This window comes from Scyliorhinus canicula, chromosome 5 (assembly GCF_902713615.1).
Source record: "Scyliorhinus canicula chromosome 5, sScyCan1.1, whole genome shotgun sequence".
Taxonomy (NCBI): Eukaryota; Metazoa; Chordata; class Chondrichthyes; order Carcharhiniformes; family Scyliorhinidae; genus Scyliorhinus; species Scyliorhinus canicula.
This window is the reverse complement of record NC_052150.1, coordinates 35,544,725-35,564,707: the sequence shown is the minus strand read 5'-3', so window position 1 is coordinate 35,564,707 and position 19,983 is coordinate 35,544,725. Positions and strand designations below refer to the sequence as shown.

The window sequence follows — 19,983 nt, the reverse complement described above, 5'->3', positions numbered from 1 at the left end:
ATCTTGGGACCACAGCACCACCTCCAACCATGCCGGCTACCTGCAACTCGGCGCGGTTACCCTCAACCAGTCACGCTCAAAACACCTCCGGAACTCCATGATGACCGTCCGGGTCAATGGACACGAAAAACCTTGCCTGTTTGACTCCGGGAGCACAGAGAGCTTTGTACACCCAGACACGGTAAGGCGCTGTTCTCTCCAAATCTCCCCCGCACTTCAAACAATCTCTCTCGCTTCCGGATCGCATTCAGTGCAGATCCAGGGGTACACTGTCGCGAACCTCATGATACAGGACATCGAATAAGCAAACTTTAAACCATATGTACTCCCCGATCTCTGCGCTCCTCATCTGTTGGGACTGGACTTCCAGTGCAACCTCAGGGGCCTGATCCTAAAGTTCGGCGGGCCCCTACCCCCTCTCATCGTTTGTAGCCTCGCGACCTTGAAGGTCGACCCTCCCCCCCCCCTTCGCAAATCTCACCGCCGACTGTAAACCTGTCGCCACCAGGAGCAGGCGGTGCAGTAACCAGGACAGGACTTTTATCAAGTCTGAGGTGCAGCGACTCTTGCGGGAAGGGATCATCGAGGCCAGTAATAGCCCCTGGAGAGCTCAGGTAGGTGATCGTCAGGACTGTGGAAAAGAACCGGATGGTTGTTGACTACAGCCAAACCATAAACCGGTACATGCACCTCGATGTGTACCCCCTCCCCCGGATAGCAGACCAGATCGCACACTACTGGGTGTTCTCCACGTACCACCAGCTCTCAATCCGCCTGGAGGACCACCACTATACGGCTTTTGAGGCGGATGGCCAACTCTTCCACTTCCTTCGGGTCCCCTTTGGCGTCACGAACGGGGTCTTGGTTTTCCAAAGAATGATGGACCGAATGGTGGACCAGTACGGGCTGCGGGCCACATTTCCGTACTTGGAAAACGTCACCATCTGCGGCCATGACCAAGACCACGACGCCAACCTTCAAAAGTTTCTCCAAACCGCCCAGGCCCTCAACCTCACTTATAACAAGGAGAAATAAATGCGTTTTCTGCACAACCCGACTAGCCATCCTTGGCTATGTCATGGAGAACAGCGTCCTCGGGCCCGACCCCGACCGTATGCGCCCCCTCCTGCAACTTCCCCTCCCCCACTGCCCCAAGGCCCTGAAAAGATGCCTCGGGTTCTTTTCCTATTACTCCCAGTGGGTCCCCAACTATGTGGACAAAGCCCGCCCACTGATCAAAGCTACCATCTTCCCACTGACGGCTGAGGCCCGCCAGGCCTTCAGCCGCATCAAGGCAGATATTGCCAGAGCCGCGATGCGCGTGGTAGATGAGTCCATCCCCTTCCAGGTGGAGAGCGACGCGTCAGAGGTCGCCCTCGCCGCTACCCTTAATCAGGCAGGCAGGCCCCTGTAGCCTTTTTCTCCCGAACCCTCAACGCCTCCGAGATTCAACACTCCTCAGTCGAAAAAGAAGCTCAAGCCATTGTGGAAGCTGTACGGCACTGGAGGCACTGGTAGGAGGTTTACCCTCGTCACCGACTGATGGTCGGTAGCCTTCATGTTCGACAATACACAGCGGCGCAAGATCAAGAACGATAAAATCTTGAGGTGGAGGATCGAACTCTCCACCTATAATTACGATATTGTGTATCATCCTGGGAAGCTCAGCCCCCAGATGCCCTGTCCCGCGGCACATGCGCCAGCGCATGACTCCGGGCTATCCACAACGACCTCTGCCACCTGGGGGTCACCCGGCTCATCCACTACATCAAGGCCCGCAACCTGCCCTACTCCACTGAGGAGGTCAGGGCCATGACCAGGGACTGCCAAACCTGCGTGAAGTGTAAGCCGCACTTGTATCGACCAGATAATGCTCACCTGGTGAAGGCATCCCGGCCCTTTGAGCGCCTCAGTATCGACTTCAAAGGACCCCTCCCCTCTACCAACCGCAATTCGTATTTTCTTAACATCGTTGACGAGTACGCCCGCTTCCCCTTTGCAATTCCTTGCCCGACATGACCGTGGCCACCGCCATTAAGGTCCTACATAGTATCTTCCCCTTGTTCGGTTTCCCCAATTACGTCCACAGTGACCGGGTCTCCTCGGTTATGAGCGATGAACTGCGTCAGTACCTGCTCGGTAAGGGCATCGCCTCAAGCAGGACTACCAGTTACAACCCCCGGGGAAACGGACAGGTGGAGAGGAAGAACGCCTACCTACAGGGATGAAGCTCCAGAAGACACGCTCGCGGAATCCACACCCGTGCCTGCATTGACGAGTTCAACACCCGTGCCCGCATCGACGAGTTCAACACCCGTGCCTGCAGCGAAGCCAGATCTCAGGCGATCGCAGCGCACGATCAGGGGCGCCGGACAGACTCAACCTGTGAGCCACTTCACCCCCGCTGGACTTCAATTTTTTCACAGCGGGTGAATGTGGTGAATGTATTATGGCAGCTATTCACCACTGTATTGCATTGTACTATGTTGTTGCCCTTGTGGGCTCCACCTATGGACCATTATATTGAATTACATCGCTTGTATAATGTTGGTGCCCTTGTGGCCTCCGCCCCTGTCTCCGTCCCCTTGAGGGGAGGTATATAGAACTGTGGCCCTGCAGGTGGCTCTCAGTGCAGAACTGTCGCATGCAGGCACAGTTCTAGCTGATTAAAGCCACAGTTCACTTCAACTCTCCGTCTCGTGTGAATTGATGGTCGCATCTCTTCTAATGTAGCCCTGACCCCTCCCCTAACCTCGGGTACTCCAACCCATTTAGAAATTCCTGCATCTCCCGGTCTCCCCCAGATGGCTCTGACCTGTACAACCTCTCATAAAATTCCTCAAAGATCTGGTTAATCAGATCCGGAGCCACCACCAACTTCCCTGCCCTGTCCCTCACCTGAACAATTTCCCTTCCCACTGCCTCCCTCCGGAGCTGACCTGCTAACAAAGCTCCATGTTCGTAAACTGCACCCCTTGCTCGACTCAGTTGGCGCACCGCCTTCCTGGTAGATAATCGGTCAAAGCTCGCCTGTAATTCCTTCCTCTTTTCCAACTGCGCTGGGTCCCCATCTTCTGCATAACTCCTATCTACCTCCAACATCTTATCTATTACCCTCTGCAGCTCCAACCTCTCCTCTTTCTCCACCCTGGCCTTAAACGGGATCACCTCACCCCTCATCACCGCCTTTAGAGCCTCCCAGACAACTGCCTTCGACACCTCACCCGTACAGTTGAAACCTACATATTCCTCAATTACCGTTTCAATTTTGTCACCGAACCCTTGGTCCCCCAGAAGTCCTACATCTAATTTCCATTCCGGCCTCTGTGCTCCCCACTTCTCCAGTACCATATCCACCCAGTGCGGAGCATGATCTGATACTGCAGTTGCTGAGTATTCTCATCCCTTAACCCCAGCCATCAAAGCCTTCCCTACCACGAAAAAGTCGATCTGCGAGTATACCTTATGGACTACCGAGAAAAACGAGCTCTCCCGTTCCCTCGGGTGCAGAAACCTCCAAGGGCCTACCCCTCCCATTTCCACCATTAGCCTAGCCAACACCTTCGTCCCCCTGATGGGACCAGCGAGCGCGGCCATGACCTGTCCAACTTGGCTTCTACACCAGGTTTCATCCCCCCCCCCACACACTATCAGTTTGTGTGTGTCCAAGTCGGGGATGGCCCCAAAAACCTTCTTTGCGAATCCCACATCATCCCAATTGGAACCGTATAACAGCGCCACTAACCTCCCCTCCAGCGCCCCTGTCACAATCACATATCTACCCCCCTGATCTGCCACCACATGCTCCATCTGGAAACGTACTCTTTTGCTGACCATTACCGCTACCCCTCGTGCCCTTCTGTCAAATACAGAATGAAACACCTGACTAACCCAGCCCTTTTTAAGTCTCACCTGGTCCTTCATCCTCAAGTGAGTCTCCTGCAGAATTGCTACATCGGCTTTCAAGCTTTTAAGATGCGCAAGCGCCCTTGACCTCTTGACCGTACCTCCTAACCCCCTCACGTTCCACGTGACTATCCTAACTGCGAGTCTCTCGCGCCCCGCCCCCCCTCCCCCACCCTTCTTATCCACCACCATCATACCACCGGGCCCTGCCCCTACCCATTGTTAACATCGAACCCCTTCCCCCTCCCAAAATCCCCCTACATTTCCTCTGGAAAAACCATCTCCCAGCAACGATTCCTCCCCCCCCCCCAACCTCACCTCGTAGGCCCATCGAAACCCCCCCCCCCCCCCCCCCCACCTCACCTCGTAGGCCCATCGAAACCTGCTAACCAGACTCCGATATCCGCAGCCCTCCTCTCACCTCACCTCCATTCACTAGCCAACTTTAGTTAGCTAGCGCGGGTGGCTCCCCCCCCCGGCAAGGTCTACCGTCCCCTCCCACCCAGTCCCAGAGAAAAAAAACAAAATCAACAATCCAACCCATACAATTCACTAAAATAAGATACAACCGTTGCAACATGGAATGCCAATCAACCCAACCAATAATTTGATCGCTGTAACAATGTGAAGTGAAGTTACAATACTCAATACAAATTACAATACACGTCAATGAAAAGAAAGTTATAGCATTTATACATTTTCCAGCTCCCCAATCACAGCTGACAGTCTGTCTTACAGCTCCGCTCCTCACAACTGTCCGAAGCCTTCTGCTCTCATGAACGCCTCAGCCACCTCCACTGTCTCTAAATAAAAGTCTTTGGCGTTATATGTCACCCTCAGCTTCGCCGGGTGTACCATACCAAATCGCACCCTTTGTTGTACAGTGCCGCCTTCACTCGCCTGATCGCCACTCATCTTTTTGCCAACTCCACCGTCAAGTCCTGGTAAATCTGAACTCTAGCACCATCCCACTGCATCTTGTATTTCTGCTTCGCCCAGCTTAACACCTTCTCCTTCATGCAGTACTTATGGAAGCAGATAATTACTGCTCTTGGCGGCTCATTCACTTTAGGCTTCGGCCTTAATGACCGATGAGCTCGGTCCAGCTAGTACTGGGAGGGGTATTCACCCTCCCCCATCAACTCTGTCAACCTCTTAGTGATGTACTCTGTTGGCCTTGGACCCTCTGCCCTTCGAGCAAGCACACAATTCTCAGATTGTGCCGCCTCGAGTGGTTCTCCAAGTCCTCGAGCTTTGCTCGGAGTCCTCTGTTGTCCTCACCAAACTCCGCAGCTGATCTCCCATTGAGGTGAGCTGGCCACTGTGCTGTGACACGGCCTCCTTCACTTCCTTCATCTTCTCGCACTGTTCTCTCACCTCAGCCAATGTCTTTGCCACAGCTACCTTCACCGGGGAGATTGCCTCCTCCACCAATGACTTCAATGCGACCGCCACCTCTTTCCTCAAAGCCTTCATGTGCCTCGCAAACTGCTTCTTCAGTTCCATAGCCATCACCTCGATCACCTTTTCCACCGTAAGCAGTGCAGCCCCACCATGCGGTCCGGCATCCGGCATCTTGTCAGCGCTTTTGCTGGTCCTCTCATTCAATGGTGAGCCCGCGTTTCCTCCCTTCTTCGACGCTGCTTTTCGCACCCTTTAAGGATTCATTATTTTTCCTTTTTCTCCCCCTTCCTTCTTCAATCTTTTTTATAAAAAACAAAAAATTCTTCCTTCAAGAAAAAGAAGAAAACATTTTTTTTTTTCTCAAACTTTCTTTAAAACTTCTTTTTTGTATTCCTCAAGAATTCCCCTGGGACCGGACTTCAGTCTTCTTAAAATATTCTAGGCGGGAGCCACCCGATGTGGAACATCTCCACTACAACGTGCTCTGGCTTCGGGCCTGCCAGCTCGTCCTCCGTTTGGCTCCGCTGCCGCTGCTCTGACCGCCTGATGCCTCAGCTCCAGCCACCTGACACCCGCACGGAATTCCTCTCCGGTTTTCAAACCGACCCTGCTTGACGCCCGGGACGGCCCCAAAGGCCGACAACAATTGGGGGGAGAGCGAAGAATCGGGGAAACACCCAAAATCCCAGCAAATAGTGGCCATCGGTGGGAGCTCCTCTCGATGCGTCCGACCCGCTCGCAAACGCCCATATCCTTGTATATTTAGATCCCAGCCTGGATCCCCTTGCAGCTACTTCTCTGTGATGCCCACAACATCGTACCAGTCAATTTCAATGCGCGCACCAAGCTCATTGACCTTGTTCCGTACACCATGCGCATTAAGGAACAATACCCTCAGTCCAGCATTGGCCACCTCCCTTCTCACACTTGTCACCTTTTTGCTCTGCCTGAGGGTGATGTTCTATTATTTTGATTCTCTATTACCCCTTCAGTTATGACACCTTCTAAGATAATGCTCTGATTCTCACCCTCCCTGCCATATTAATTTAAATCCAATCCTCCCAAGTGACACTAGCAAACCTCCCAGCCTGGATATTGGTACCCCTTGAGTTTAGATGCAACCTGTCCTTGTGTAGGTCGCACCTGCCCTGGAAGATATCCCAATGGTCCAGAAATCTGAAACCCTCCTACACCACTGGTTTAACCACGAGTTTAGCTGCACTATCCCCTATTTCTAGCCTCACTGGCACGTGGCACAGGAAGTAATCCTGAGATTACAACCCTAGAGGTCCTGCTTCTTAGCTTCCTGCCTAACTCCCTGAACTCCTTCTGCAGCACGGTAGCATGGTGGTTAGCATAAATGCTTCACAGCTCCAGGGTCCCAGGTTCGATTCCCGGCTGGGTCACTGTCTGTGCGGAGTCTGCACTTCCTCCCCGTGTGTGCGTGGGTTTCCTCCGGGTGCTCCGGTTTCCTCCCACAGTCCAAAGATGTGCGGGTTAGGTGGATTGGCCATCCTAAATTGCCCGTAGCGTCCAAAAAAAAGTAAGGTTAAGGGGGGGGTTCTTGGGTTACGGGTATAGGTGGATACGTGGGTTTGAGTAGGGTGATCATTGCTCGGCACAACATCGAGGGCCGAAGGGCCTGTTCTGTGCTGTACTGTTCTATATTCTATGTTCTATTAGTACCTATGTGTATTATGACCTCTGGCTGTTCGCCCTCCCCCTTCAGGATGTCCTGTGTTCGTTCAGAGACATCCTTGACCCTGGCAATAGGGACACACCATCCTGGAGTCTCTTTCACATCCACAGAAGCGCCTATTTGTGCCCCTTACTGTAGAGTCCCCTCTAACTATCGCTCTATTTGCCTTCCCCTGCTGAGCAACAGAGCCAGTTGTGGCGCCACTGTTCTGGCTGCGGTTGTTTTCCACTGATAGGCTATCCCCCATCCCTCCCCGACAGTATCCAAAAAGGTCCATCTAAGATATATTTAATTATTTAATAGCTTTGTTTTTTTCAAAGTTTTTGAAGAAAATTTTATAGCTCTAATAACTAATGTGACCAGGATTTCAAGAAAAATGTATTTATTTTGTTATTTGGCTTTTATATTGCATATTTTCAGGATTATATGAATAAAATTCCAGAATCCAATTGAGTGAGCTTATTACAGCTTTATAATAAGCAGGAAAATAATTAATCAAAAGTCATCTTACTGAGATTTGAATTCTTGTCTTTCATGAAGCTTCCAGTGATACCAGGTAAAATGAACAATTTTCCACAATGGATTTTATGGTAATTTTGAAAAGGGAAAGAAAACCTTCCATTTATTAATTTGATGGTTAAGTCATCCTGAAGTGTTTTACAGCCAATAAAGTACTTTGTAGTATAGTCACTGTTATGATGTAGGTAACCTGGCAACCAATTTATGCATCACAAGATGCCATAAGAAAACAATGATGATAATGATCAGATAATCTGTTTGAGTGATGATGGTTCAGAGATAACCATTGGCCAGTATACCAGGGAAAACTTGTTGTTCTTCAAATAATGCCAAGGGGTTATTTACATCCATCTGACAGAAGATGGAGACTTGGTTTACCACCTCATCTGAAAGACTAATGGTACAGCACTCATTCAGTACTGCGCTGGAGTGTCATTTGAACATAAGATTTAGATCATAGACCATAAGAAATAGGAACAGGAGTAGGCTATTCATCTCTTCAAGCCTGTTCCACCATTTAATAAGATCATCGCTGATCAAACACTCACTAAGTCCACTTTCCTGCCTTATCTCCGTGACGCTTAATTCCCCTACTGATTCAAACCTTATTGATCTCAGCCTTGAAAATGTTCAAGACTCGCACTCCACAGCTTCCTAGGGTAAAGAATTCCAAAGATTCACCACTCTTTGAGAGAAAAAATTCTTCCTAAAATCCGTCTTAAATGGGCACCACCTTATTCTCCAACTATGCCCTCTTTTCCTACACTCTCCCATAAGTAGAAAGATCCTCCCAACATTTACCCTGTCTAACTCCCTAAGAACTTAGATGTTTCAATCATATCACCTCCCATTCTTCTGAACTCCAAGGAGTACATACCCAACCTGCTAAATTTTGCCTCAAATGGCAGTCTCTTCATACCTGGGATCACCCGAGTAAACCTCCTCTGTACTGGCTACAGTGATACTATATCTTTCCTCAAATAAGGGGACCAAAACTGTTTGCAGTATTCCAAATGTGGTCTCACTAGTATGCTGTACAGTTGCAGCAACACTTCTTTACTTTTATGCTCCAGTCCCCTTGAAATAAAATACAGCATTCCATTTACCTTCACTATGACTATCCGCATTTGTCTGCTAGCTTTCTGGGTTTCATGAGCAAGAGCCTCCAAGTCCCTTTGTGCTACAGCTTTCTGCAGTCTCTCACAATTTAAATAATAATCCACCCACTCATTGTTTCTTCCAAAATGAACACTCACATTTTCCACATTTAATTCCATTTTCCAATTTTTTGGCCATGCAGGTAACCTGTCGATATCTCGCTGTTAACTATTTATATCTTATTTACAACATGCTTTCCCCCCCACCTTTGTATTATCCACAAATTTGGCCACAGTACACTCTGTTCCTCCAAATTATTAATATATATTGTGAAGAGCTGCGGTCCCAGCACTGATCCCTTTGGCACTCCAACCTGAGAAAGACCCCCTTATCACAACTTGCTGCTTCCTGCTAGTTAGCCAATCCTCTATTCATGCCTGAATATTACTTCCAACACATGACACTCTGGGCGGGATTCTCCGCTTGCCGATGGCAAAATCGCGAAACGCGATTGGGCGGAGAATAGCCTCCGATGCCAATATTGGGGTAGGTACTGGTTTGATGCCAAAGCGGGATGCTTCGGCACCTCGAAAATGGCGTAAATGCATCGTTCGCCGTATGCCGTTAAAGTACTGTCGGCATATTATTAGCAGGCCTAACGCCCTATTCTCGGGGGCCTCTGATTTTCACTGCCTCCGATTGACTGAGTTCCCGATAGCGTGGTTCACTTGTGGTCTCAAAAATTGTGAACCTGGCGTCGTGGCTGCTGAGTGAGAGAGAGGAGGTAGGAAATGGAGTGGATTGACTGTGGGCTGCTGGCCCAGACACCAGCCACGCTGGCCATGCTGGCTGCTATGGGGGGGCTTCCAGGGTTGGGGGAGGGGGAGGAACAGGCTGAGCAGCCAGGGTGCCCCGCCACAGGACTGGGACAGTGCCCCGCCACCGACCGCCATTATGGCGACCAACTTTCTGTGCACCCACTGACCACCCACCCCGGCCTCTGGTTCTACACAGTGACTCCAGCCCTTATGGGTGCATCTCCCGCCTAACCGGCGCCACCAACCGGGGGACCACCCAGGATAACACCCATGGCAGCCCCCAGTGAGGACAGTGCCAGCCAACGATACCCCTGGCATCAGGGACGAGCGCAAGGATCAGGGGCCCCCATAGTGCCGGGCACTTACGGACCAGGGGTGAAGGAGTGGAGGAGCGACCCGCGGGGGCGGAACCTGCAGTGCCAACCAGGGCGACCGTGTAGCCCATGAAACCTGTTGGGCAAGGGAGTGTGCACCATGTTAACATGTTGGCCTTTCACTCCATGCAGACAATGGCGTTTTCTGTTCAACGAGTAATGTTGGCCGCCCTGGTGACGGTCGCAGCTCTGCGACATGTCCTGCGACCATGTGAGCGGGAGCCGCTCCAAGTGAAGGGGAAGCTGCAGCAGTGGAACGGGCTCCAGAGAAACCAGCCGCAGAGGGGCAGGTTGCGGACGCAAAGGCTGGAGGGCCGGCCGCCCAACAGGCCGAGGAGGAGGAGATACCATGGAGGTGCCGCATGAGATCTCGTGTGTACTAGTGCCGCCTCATTCGAGGACCTGCCGGACCAGACATGCCGTCGGAGACTCTGGATGAGCAGAGAGTCAGTGCGACACATCTGCCATATGATGACACACCTGGCACCGTGGGGTTATGGGGAAGGACACCCGCTCCCGGTGACCGTCCAGGTGACAGTCGCCCTGAACTTCTATGTCCTTCCAGTCGACGAGTGGGGCCCTGTCCGGGATCCCACAGCCCTCAGCGCACAGGTGCATTCACGCCGTTACGGGGGCCCATTATGCTCAGGCGGAGCAATACATCCATTTTCATGTGGACCGAGCCCACTAGGATGCCTGGGCAGCAGGTTCCGCCGCCATCGCCGGGATGCCATGGGTACAGAGGGTGATCGATGGGATGCATTTTGTCCTATGGGCGCCAGGCCGCTGTACACAAACCAAATGAATGTACAGCTGCACATTGTACACCTCTGTGCCCAATATCCAGGCAGTTTGCCCGATTCCTTCATACTGGCATACTCGGCGGTCCCTGACATGTTTCAGGGATACCACTCCCGGCTGAGGGGTTAGCTCCTGGGTGACAGGGGTTACCCACTGCAGCCGGCTGATCTGCCCGATATCCGGGCAGTTTGCATGATTCCTTCATCCTGGCATACTCGGCGGTCCCTGACGTGTTTGAGGGGTACCACTCCCGGCTGAGGAGTTAGCTGCTAGGTGACAGGGGTTACCCACTGCGGCCAGGCTGATGACACCTATCCTGAGGCCACAGACCGACATGGAGACCCACTACAATGACGACAGTACAGAGACCAGGAGTTTGATCGAGCGGGGGAAGCTGGCCAGGGGCACAGACACCACATCCCGAACACACATCCCCTCACTTCCCACACTGCCAGACTGATCGCTTGCATCCCACTCCTTTATATGCTTGCGATGCTACGAGTTGGGGGTCCTGGGTTGGCAGTAACAACGGGTCTGGTCCATGGGATGGAGGATGATGACAACCTGCTCTGTGATGAGCTCTGGTGCTCCACATTGTATGACAACATCTGACTCATGCTCACAGTAGCACCTTCCACGTGGGTGATTCCCTCTATGCAAGCTGGCCAGTCCATCACAGGGTCCTCCCATAGGGCCTGCACTTGTTGTGACTCCTGCCCTGCGACAAGGGCGGGAGTCATTTTTCAGCCATGGCCTGTTGGCATGCATCTCCTGGGAAAACCCGGCTTGGATGGGCCATGCCGCTCCTCGGGTGTCCTGGGTGGCGTCGTGCTGCCCTGTTCTGACTGCTGCCTTCCAGATGCACCAGGGACAGGAGGGGAGGGGGAGTCCGAGGTGCTGCGGTGTTCCGGCACCTCCCCTGTGGGAATCACCAGCACGGGATCCATCACCTCCTCCTCCCTCCAGGTGCCCGAAGGCCCCCGGGCTACTCCATTGGCTGGGGATGCGAGCAGAGCCATCCCCTGAGGCTCCCCCGCCACCTGGCGCTGTGAGTCCTGGAGGCCCGCTCTGGTCTTGATCTGAGTCTGCATGCTCATGGCCATTGAGCACAGAGAGTGGACCATCTCCGTCTGGGAATGCACCACGTTGTGACTGTGCCATCAGCCTGTGGGTCTGTGCCACATCATCAGCCAGTGACTGGGCCATCTCCCTCTGGGACTGGGTTAACTCCCTCTGTGTCTGCACAATGCTGCCCAGCGCCTGGGCAATGCCGCTGATCTTTTCAGCCATGGCCTGCTGTGATTGAGCCATGCTGAGGAGCACCGCTGCAATGTGAAAGGGCAACCCTGTCCTGGGCCTCAGCCACCGCATGCACAGAATGCCCCATGCCTTGGGCACGCTGATCCATAGCTGAAACTGTCGCCCCCAATGCCTCACCGTGGAAGCCACCCGTACGGTGTCGGCTTGGGTGGCACGCATGGCCGGTACCACACTCTGCTCCTGCCTGCGGTTGACTCCTCCACCTGCCCTTGCAGGTGTTGGATGCCCGCCATCATCCCCGCTTGTAGTCCCTGGCTCTCTTACTGCATTTGCACTGTGGATGGGACTGGATGTTCCAGAATCCCAGGACCCGTCTGGAGACGTTGCCCACGGCACTGACTGCCTCTCCCACCTGTGCCCAGGCACGGCGAATGGCGGCGCCTGGCTTCCTTCCTCCTGGGCCAGGGTATAGGACCATCCAGCTCTCTTCAATGGCATCCGGGAGGGTGTGTCCAGTTCAGCGTCCCTGAACCGTGGCACTGCTCTCCTGGTTCCTGGGGCTGGACTTCCCTCCGACCGTCCGGCCCCTCGGCTGTTCCTACTGCCACTTGCTGTACCAGGTGCGATGTGTGGTGTGCACCAGGTATTGTCCCAGGAGCCTCTTCATTAATGTGCCCAACCAAGGTGATAACCCCAGGGATGGTGGAGGGTGTTGGAGACAGCTGTGACGGGAAATCAGTGTCATCCTCTGACCCAAGCTACAGAGTGACCTTGGGCGAAGGGCTGGTGTTCGGGCTGCTCTCCCCGTCAGTGCTCGGCTGTCTGGGGGGCAGCTGCTGTGGCACTGGCTGTGGGCGGGGGACTCCAGATGGACCTGCCCCATCTATGGCAGGTCCTGCAAGACACAAGAACGCATGTATGATTAGACATCGGGCAAGGGGAAGGTATGGGGGGGAGGGGGGTTGATGGTGTGGACGGCGGGGGTGGGAGCGGGTGTGAGGGGGCATGGGGAATATGGGGGTGGGGTCGAGGTAGGTGATGGGTGGGCGGTGCGAGGGCATGAGGAGGCTGGGTGGGTGAGGCGGGGGGAGGGTGAGGTGGGGCATGTCCACACACATGTTATGGGCAACCGCAACTCAGCAGGGTCTCACTTGCTCGGTTGTGACCGCAATCCACGCCAGCGACATCCCTTTCCTCTGGGCCACCGGCCACGTTCAGGGCCCTCTGCTCGGACATGGTGACAGGCCACTGTTCTGCTGGTCTTCCTCCAGTCTTCCCCTGCACCCGGCGGTTGTGCGCGGTCTTCTCCTGGCATGGTGCTTGCATGTGGGGCACGGTGGTGGTTCGGCTGTCCCCTGGGGGGAGGGGCGCTGGGTTACAGAGGTGTGGGGGGTCAGGGTTAGTGCCAGGGGCATGGAGCAGCCAACTCACCCTGGCTAGCCTGAGAAGATCGTGCAGTATCTTCCTGCACTGCATGCCAGTCCGGAAGACGTTGCCCACGGCACTGACCGCCTCTCCCACCTGTGCCCAGGCGCGGCGAATGGCGGCGCCTGGCTTCCTTCCTCCTGGGCCAGGGTATAGGATTATCCAGCTCTCTTCAACGGCATCCGGGAGGGTTTGTCCAGTTCAGCGTCCCTGAACCGTGGCACCGCTCTCCTTCCAGCTATCTTGTTAACTGGCATGGTGTGTGTGGGGAAAGGTCCATTTAAGTGCGGCTGCGGTGTGTGAGCCTCATGAGTGCCAATCACAGACCCGGCGAATCTGGCACCATTTTCTATGGAATTGATTGTGTTCCACGTGGCGATGGTGCTAGCCCATTTAAAGTAGCTGAATCGGTGCAGGTGTTGCACCGATTTTTCTGTTGTAAACGTCACACTTCCTCCGCTGGCGTCAACACTTAGCCTCAGAAATGGAGATTCTCCAGACCCCCAGCCATTTATTTCCCGGCAGTGTGTTGTTTGCTGGCGACAGAATTCTTTCTTTGTGCTGCCTGTCAATGGGATTTCCCATTGAAGCCACCCCACGCTGTCGGGAAACCGGCGGGTATGGGTATGCTGCCGGCTGGAAAAGAGAATTCCAACAGACAGAGAATACCAGCCTATGACTTTCCAAATAACTGCTATTCTCTCCTTAATAATCAATTCTAATATTTTTCCAATAACTGAAGTTAGACTGACTGGCCTATAGTTTTCTGCATTTTGCCTCCTTCCCTTTTTAAACAAGGGTACCACATTAGAAATTTTACAAGCCTTTGGCACAGTTCCAGAATCCAAGAGTGTCTTGAAAATGACGACTAATGCATCCACAATCGCTGTAGCTACTTCCTTTAAGATTCCATGTGCAAACCATCAGGCCCAGGGCACTTTTCAGCCTTTAATGCCATTAGTTTGTCTAAAATTAATTATCTGGTGATGGTGACTGTAATTAATTCCTCGCTGGTATTTTCTTTACTATTTCTGGGATGCCTGTAGTATCCTCTACAGTAAAGACCAAAGCAAAATATATATTTATATCCTCTGCCATTTCTTTGTTCCCCATAATTACTTCCCTGCGTTTATTCTCGAAGGGACAAATGCTTTTGTAGACATCTCTAGTCCCTTTTAATCGACTTAAAAAAGCTCTTTATCATAGAATTTACAGTGCAGAAGGAGGCCATTTGGCCCATCGAGTCTGCACCGGCTCTTGTAAAGAGAACCCTACCCAAGGTCACCTCCACCCTATCCCCATAACCCAGTAATCCCACCCAACACTAAGGGCGATTTTGGACACTAAGGGCAATTTATCATGGCCAATCCACCTAACCTGCACATCTTTGGACTGTGGGAGGAAACCGGAGCACCCGGAGGAAACCCACGCACACATGGAGAGGATGTGCAGACTCCGCACAGTCAGTGACCCAAGCCGGAATCGAACCTGGGACCCTGGAGCTGTGAAGCAATTGTGCTATCCACAATGCTACCGTGCTGCTCTTATTACCTGTTTTTATGTTTCTCACTAACTTGCCCTTACAGTTTATTTTCCCCTTCCTGATTATGTTTTTAACCTACCTTTGCTACATTCTGAATCTATCACACTCTTCTAGCCTACCAATACCGTTGGCATCTTATATATTTCTGCTTTCAACTTAATACCCTCCTTAACTTCCTTGGTTATCCATTCCCTTAGAGTCTTTCCTCATTGAGATGTATTTTTGCTGGGAGCCATGGGCTGGGATTCACCGATATTGCGGTCAAGTGTTGACGTGGCGTCAAAACCGGTGCAAACGACACCTGCACCAACGGGCCTCCAGCCCCAGTAATTCTCCTCTTCTTCGGGGGCTAGAACGGCGCCGGTGTGTTGTGCACTGCTCTGGCGCCGAAAGAACATAAGAACTAGGAGCAGGAGTAGGCCATCTGGCCCCTCGAGCCTGCTCCGCCATTCAATGAGATCATGGCTGATCTTTTGTGGACTCAGCTCCACTTTCCGGCCCGAACACCATAACCCTTAATCCCTTTATTCTTCAAAACACTATCTATCTTTACCTTAAAAACATGTAATGAAGGAGCCTCAACTGCTTCACTGGGCAAGGAATTCCATAGATTCACAACCCTTTGGGTGAAGAAGTTCCTCTTAAACTCAGTCCTAAATCTACTTCCTATTATTTTGAGGCTATGCCCCCTAGTTCTGCTTTCACCCGCCAGTGGAAACAACCTGCCCACATCTATCCTATCTATTCCCTTCATAATTTTATATGTTTCTATAAGATCTCCCCTCATCCTTCTAAATTCCAACTAGTTCAGTCCCAGTCTACTCAACCTCTCCTCACAATCCAACCCCTTGAGCTCTGGGATTAACCTAGTGAATCTCCTCTGCACACCCTCCAGCACCAGTACGTCCTTTCTCAGGTAAGGAGACCAAAACTGAACATAATACTCCAGGTGTGGCCTCACTAACACCTTAGACAATTGCAGCATAACCTCCCTAGTCTTAAACTCCGTCCCTCTAGCAATGAAGGACAATATTCCATTTGCCTTCTTAATCACCTGTTGCACCTGTAAACCAACTTTTTGCGACTCATGCGCTAGCACACCCAAGTCTCTCTGCACAGCAGCATGTTTTAATATTTTATCATTTAAATAATAATCCCTTTTGCTATTATTCCTACCAAAATGGATAACCTCACATTTGTCAACATTGTATTCAATCTGCCAGACCCTAGCCCTTCACTTAACCTATCCAAATCCCTCTGCAGACTTCCAGTATCCTCTGCACTTTTTGCTTTACCATTCATCTTAGTGTCGTCTGCAAACTTGGACACATTACACTTGGTCCCCAACTCCAAATCATCTATGTAAATTGTGAACAATTGTGGGCCCAACACTGATCCCTGAGGGACAGCACTAGCTACTGATTGCCAACCAGAGAAACACTCATTAATCCCCACTTTTTGCTTTATATGAATTAACCCATCCTCTAAACGTGCTCCTACTTTACTCTGAATGACATGCATCTTTATCTTAAGCAGCAACCTTTTGTGTGGCGCCTTGTCAAAGGCTTTCTGGAAATCCAGATATACCACATCCATTAGTTCCCCATTATCTACCGCACTGGTATGTCCTCAAACAATTCCACTAAATTAGTTAGGCACGACCTGCCCTTTGTGAATCCATGCTGCGTCTGCCCAATGGGACAATTTCCATCCAGATGCCTCGCTATTTCTTCCTTGATGATAGATTCCAGCATCTTCCCTACTACCGAAGTTAAGCTCAGTGGCCTATAATTACCCGCTTTCTGCCTACCTCCTTTTTTAAGCAGTGGTGCCACGTTTGCCAATTTCCAATCTGCCGGGACCACCGCAGAGTCTAGTGAGTTATGGTAAATTATCACTAGTGCATTTGCAATTTCCCTAGCCATCTCTTTTAGCACTCTGGGATGCCTCCCCAGACAGGCGCCGGAATGTGGCGACTAGGGCTTTTCACAGTAACTTCATTGAAGCCTACTCGTGACAATAAGCAATTTTCATTTTTCATTTCATTCCATCAGAGCCAGGAAACATGCCTACCTTTAGCCCCATTAGCTTGCCCATCACTACCTCCTTAGTGATAGCAATCATCTCAAGGTCCTCACCTGTCATAGCCTCATTTCTATCAGTCACTGTCATGTTATTTGTGTCTTCCACTGTGAAGACCGACCCAAAACGCCTGTTAGGTTCCTCAGCCATTTCTTCATCTCCCATTATTAAATCTCCCTTCTCATCCTCTAAAGGACCAACATTTACCTTAGCCACTCTTTTTTGTTTTATATATTTGTAGAAACTTTTACAATCTGTTTTTCTCTTCTGAAAGCCGGTCCGACACGGCCGGCGTGGGTCCGCACATGCGCGCCGCGGGCGGCGCTGGTCCGAGCATGCGCGCCACGGCTGTCTCTGCGCTGGCGCATGTGCGAGGTTGCCATCTCCGTGCCGGCCCCCGCGCAACATGGCGGAGCCCTATAGGGGCCTGTGTGGAGGAACATAAGCCACCCCCGAATGAGCGCGCCTGCCGATCGGAAGCCCCCGATCGCGGGCCTGGCCACCGTGGAGGCCCCCCCGCGGACGGCCCCCGCAGTCGGAACACCGAGTTCCCGCCGGGTGGGACCATATGTAAACCACACTGGCGGGACTTGGTGGGCACTCAGCCCGTCAAGCACGGAGAATCGCCGCGGGGCCCCCGACCTGCGCTGCGGCGACTGTGAGGGCGAGATTGGCGCTGATTCTCCGGTTGCGGCCCGCCATTGGAGCGGCGTGGCGGGACTATCGTGCCCCCCTGACGATTCACCAACCCGGCACGGGCTCAGAGAATTCCGGCCATGAGTTGTCTCCCTAGATGTCTGCCGCTGCCCATCTATTGTCTTATCTACTAACCTATATAACCTTTGACCAATTCCATCCTTATACTTTCGTAATTCCCCTTCTTTAAGTTGATCACTGTTAGTTCAGTCCCAATTTTCTCACACTCTAGTTGAATGCTAAATTCTATCATACTCTGATCACTACTTTCTAGGGGATCCTTAATGTTGAGATAATTTATCAAACCTACCTCAGTACACATTACCTGATCCAAAATAGCCCAATCTCCAGTTAGCTCCATAACATATTGCTCCAAAAAAATCATCCCGAATGCACTCCATTAAGTACTTCTCTTGGCTGCCATTTCCAATTTGATTAGCCTAATCTGTGTGAATTTAATGATTAGGCTCATGTTTGATTAGACTAATCACTGCCATGATTATTGCAGTGCTCTTTTTACATGCATTTGTTATTTATTGATTTAAACTCTTTCCTCCAGTGTGGCTACTTTTTGGGGGCCTATACAATACTCCTACCTATCTCTTCCTTCCTTTGTTATTTGTCACTTCCGTCCAAATTGACTCCACATCACAGGACGGCATGGTAGCACAGTGTTTAGCACAGTTGCTTCACAGCTCCAGGGTCCCAGGTTCGATTCCCAGCTCGGGTCACTGTTTGCACGTTCTCCCCGTGTCTGCATGGGTTTCCTCCGGGTGCTCCGGTTTCCTCCCACAGTCCAAACATGGGCAGGTCAGGTGAATTGGCCATACTAAACTGTCCATAGTGTTCAAAGAGGTCAGGTGCGGTTACTGGGTTGTGGGGAGAGGGTGGAAGTGTGCGCTTAGTTAGGTTAGTCTTTCCGGTGCAGACTAGATGGGCCAAATGGTCTCCTTCTGCACTGTAAATTCTATGTCAATACCTGAAAATGAAAATTGCTTATTGTCACGAGTAGGCTTCAATGAAGTTACTGTGAAAAGCCCCTAGTCGCCACATTCCGGCGCCTGTCCGGGGAGGCTGGTACGGGAATCGAACCGTGCTGCTGGCCTGCTTGGTCTGCTTTAAAAGCCAGCGACTTAGCCTGTTGAGCTAAACCTATCCTTTGACCCTAGATCACCCCTTTGAATTGTACTTCCTCTTATTAGCAGAGCTACCCCACAGTCTTTTCCTTCCCACCTGTCCTTCCTGAAAGTCAAATAACCCCGAATATTGATTTCCTAACTTTGTTTTCCTTGCAGCCATGTCTCAGTAATAGCTCTCAGATCATACCTTTTTAACTCGATTTGGATTTTGTTTATTGTCACTTGCACCGAGGTACAGTGAAAAGTATTTTTCTGCGAGCAGCTCAACAGATCATTAAGTACATGAAAAGAAAAGGAAATAAAAGAAAATACATAGTAGGGCAACACAAGGTACACAATGTAACTACATAAACACCGGTATTGGGTGAAGCATACAGGGGTGTAGTGTTAATGAGGTAGTCCATAAAAGGGTCGTTTAGGAGTCTGGTAACAGCGGGGAAGAAGCTGTTATTAAGTCTGTTCGTGTGTGTTCGTGCGTATTTGTGCTGTTAGTTCATTTATCTTGTTTTTATGCGATGTGCATTTAGAAACAGAACTCTTAATTTTGTTTTTCGACCACCTTTCCTTAAACTAAGCCCATCTCTCGAAGCATAGAGCAACTGTTTATTTTTTGCCTGTTATTGCTCGGGTTTTCTCTTTTGCTTTCACTTTTTCTGCTCTTTGTTTAGGAGCAGGAGTAGGCCATACAGACCCTTGGGCCTACTTTGTCATTAAATACGATTGTGGCTGGTCTGATTATGGCCTTAACTTCACATTCTGCCTAATCCCCCAAAAACCTTTGACTTCCTTCTTCGTCAAGGATCTTTCTATCTGTGGTAAAAAATATATATTCAATGGCCCTACCCCTGCCACTCTCTGGTGAAGAGTTCCAACGATTCACAGCCCTCTGAGAGAAAAACATCTTCTCTCCCACAAGTGAAAACATCCTTTCAGCACCCACCATATCAAGTTCCTAACTTCGGTTTCGTGCTCAATCACGGTCTTTAACACACAGCTTTCTGACTCAGAGGCGAGTGTGCGACCAAATGAGCTAAAGCTGACACAATATAGTGTTATGCGAGTGCCCCTTTAAGAAAGGTTTAGTCTCTTATCATGTGACTTGTAGCACATTGGACTGTGGCTGTGAGGTGAGAGGGGTTTTCAATTTGACTGTTTTGGACTGTTTTCCTCTGTTATCATTTTAAAAGCTGTTCTAGTAAAAAAAAAAATTGGTTGTGGC

The 19,983-nt window shown here is 51.1% G+C and overlaps 1 protein-coding gene across 1 annotated transcript in view; it reads left to right on the top strand.

Moving 5' to 3' along the window:
- Nucleotides 1-19,983, top strand: part of LOC119965902 (uncharacterized protein C7orf57-like) — a 238,225-nt gene that overhangs the window by 72,890 nt on the left and 145,352 nt on the right. The gene's annotated exons all lie outside the window — the stretch shown is intronic.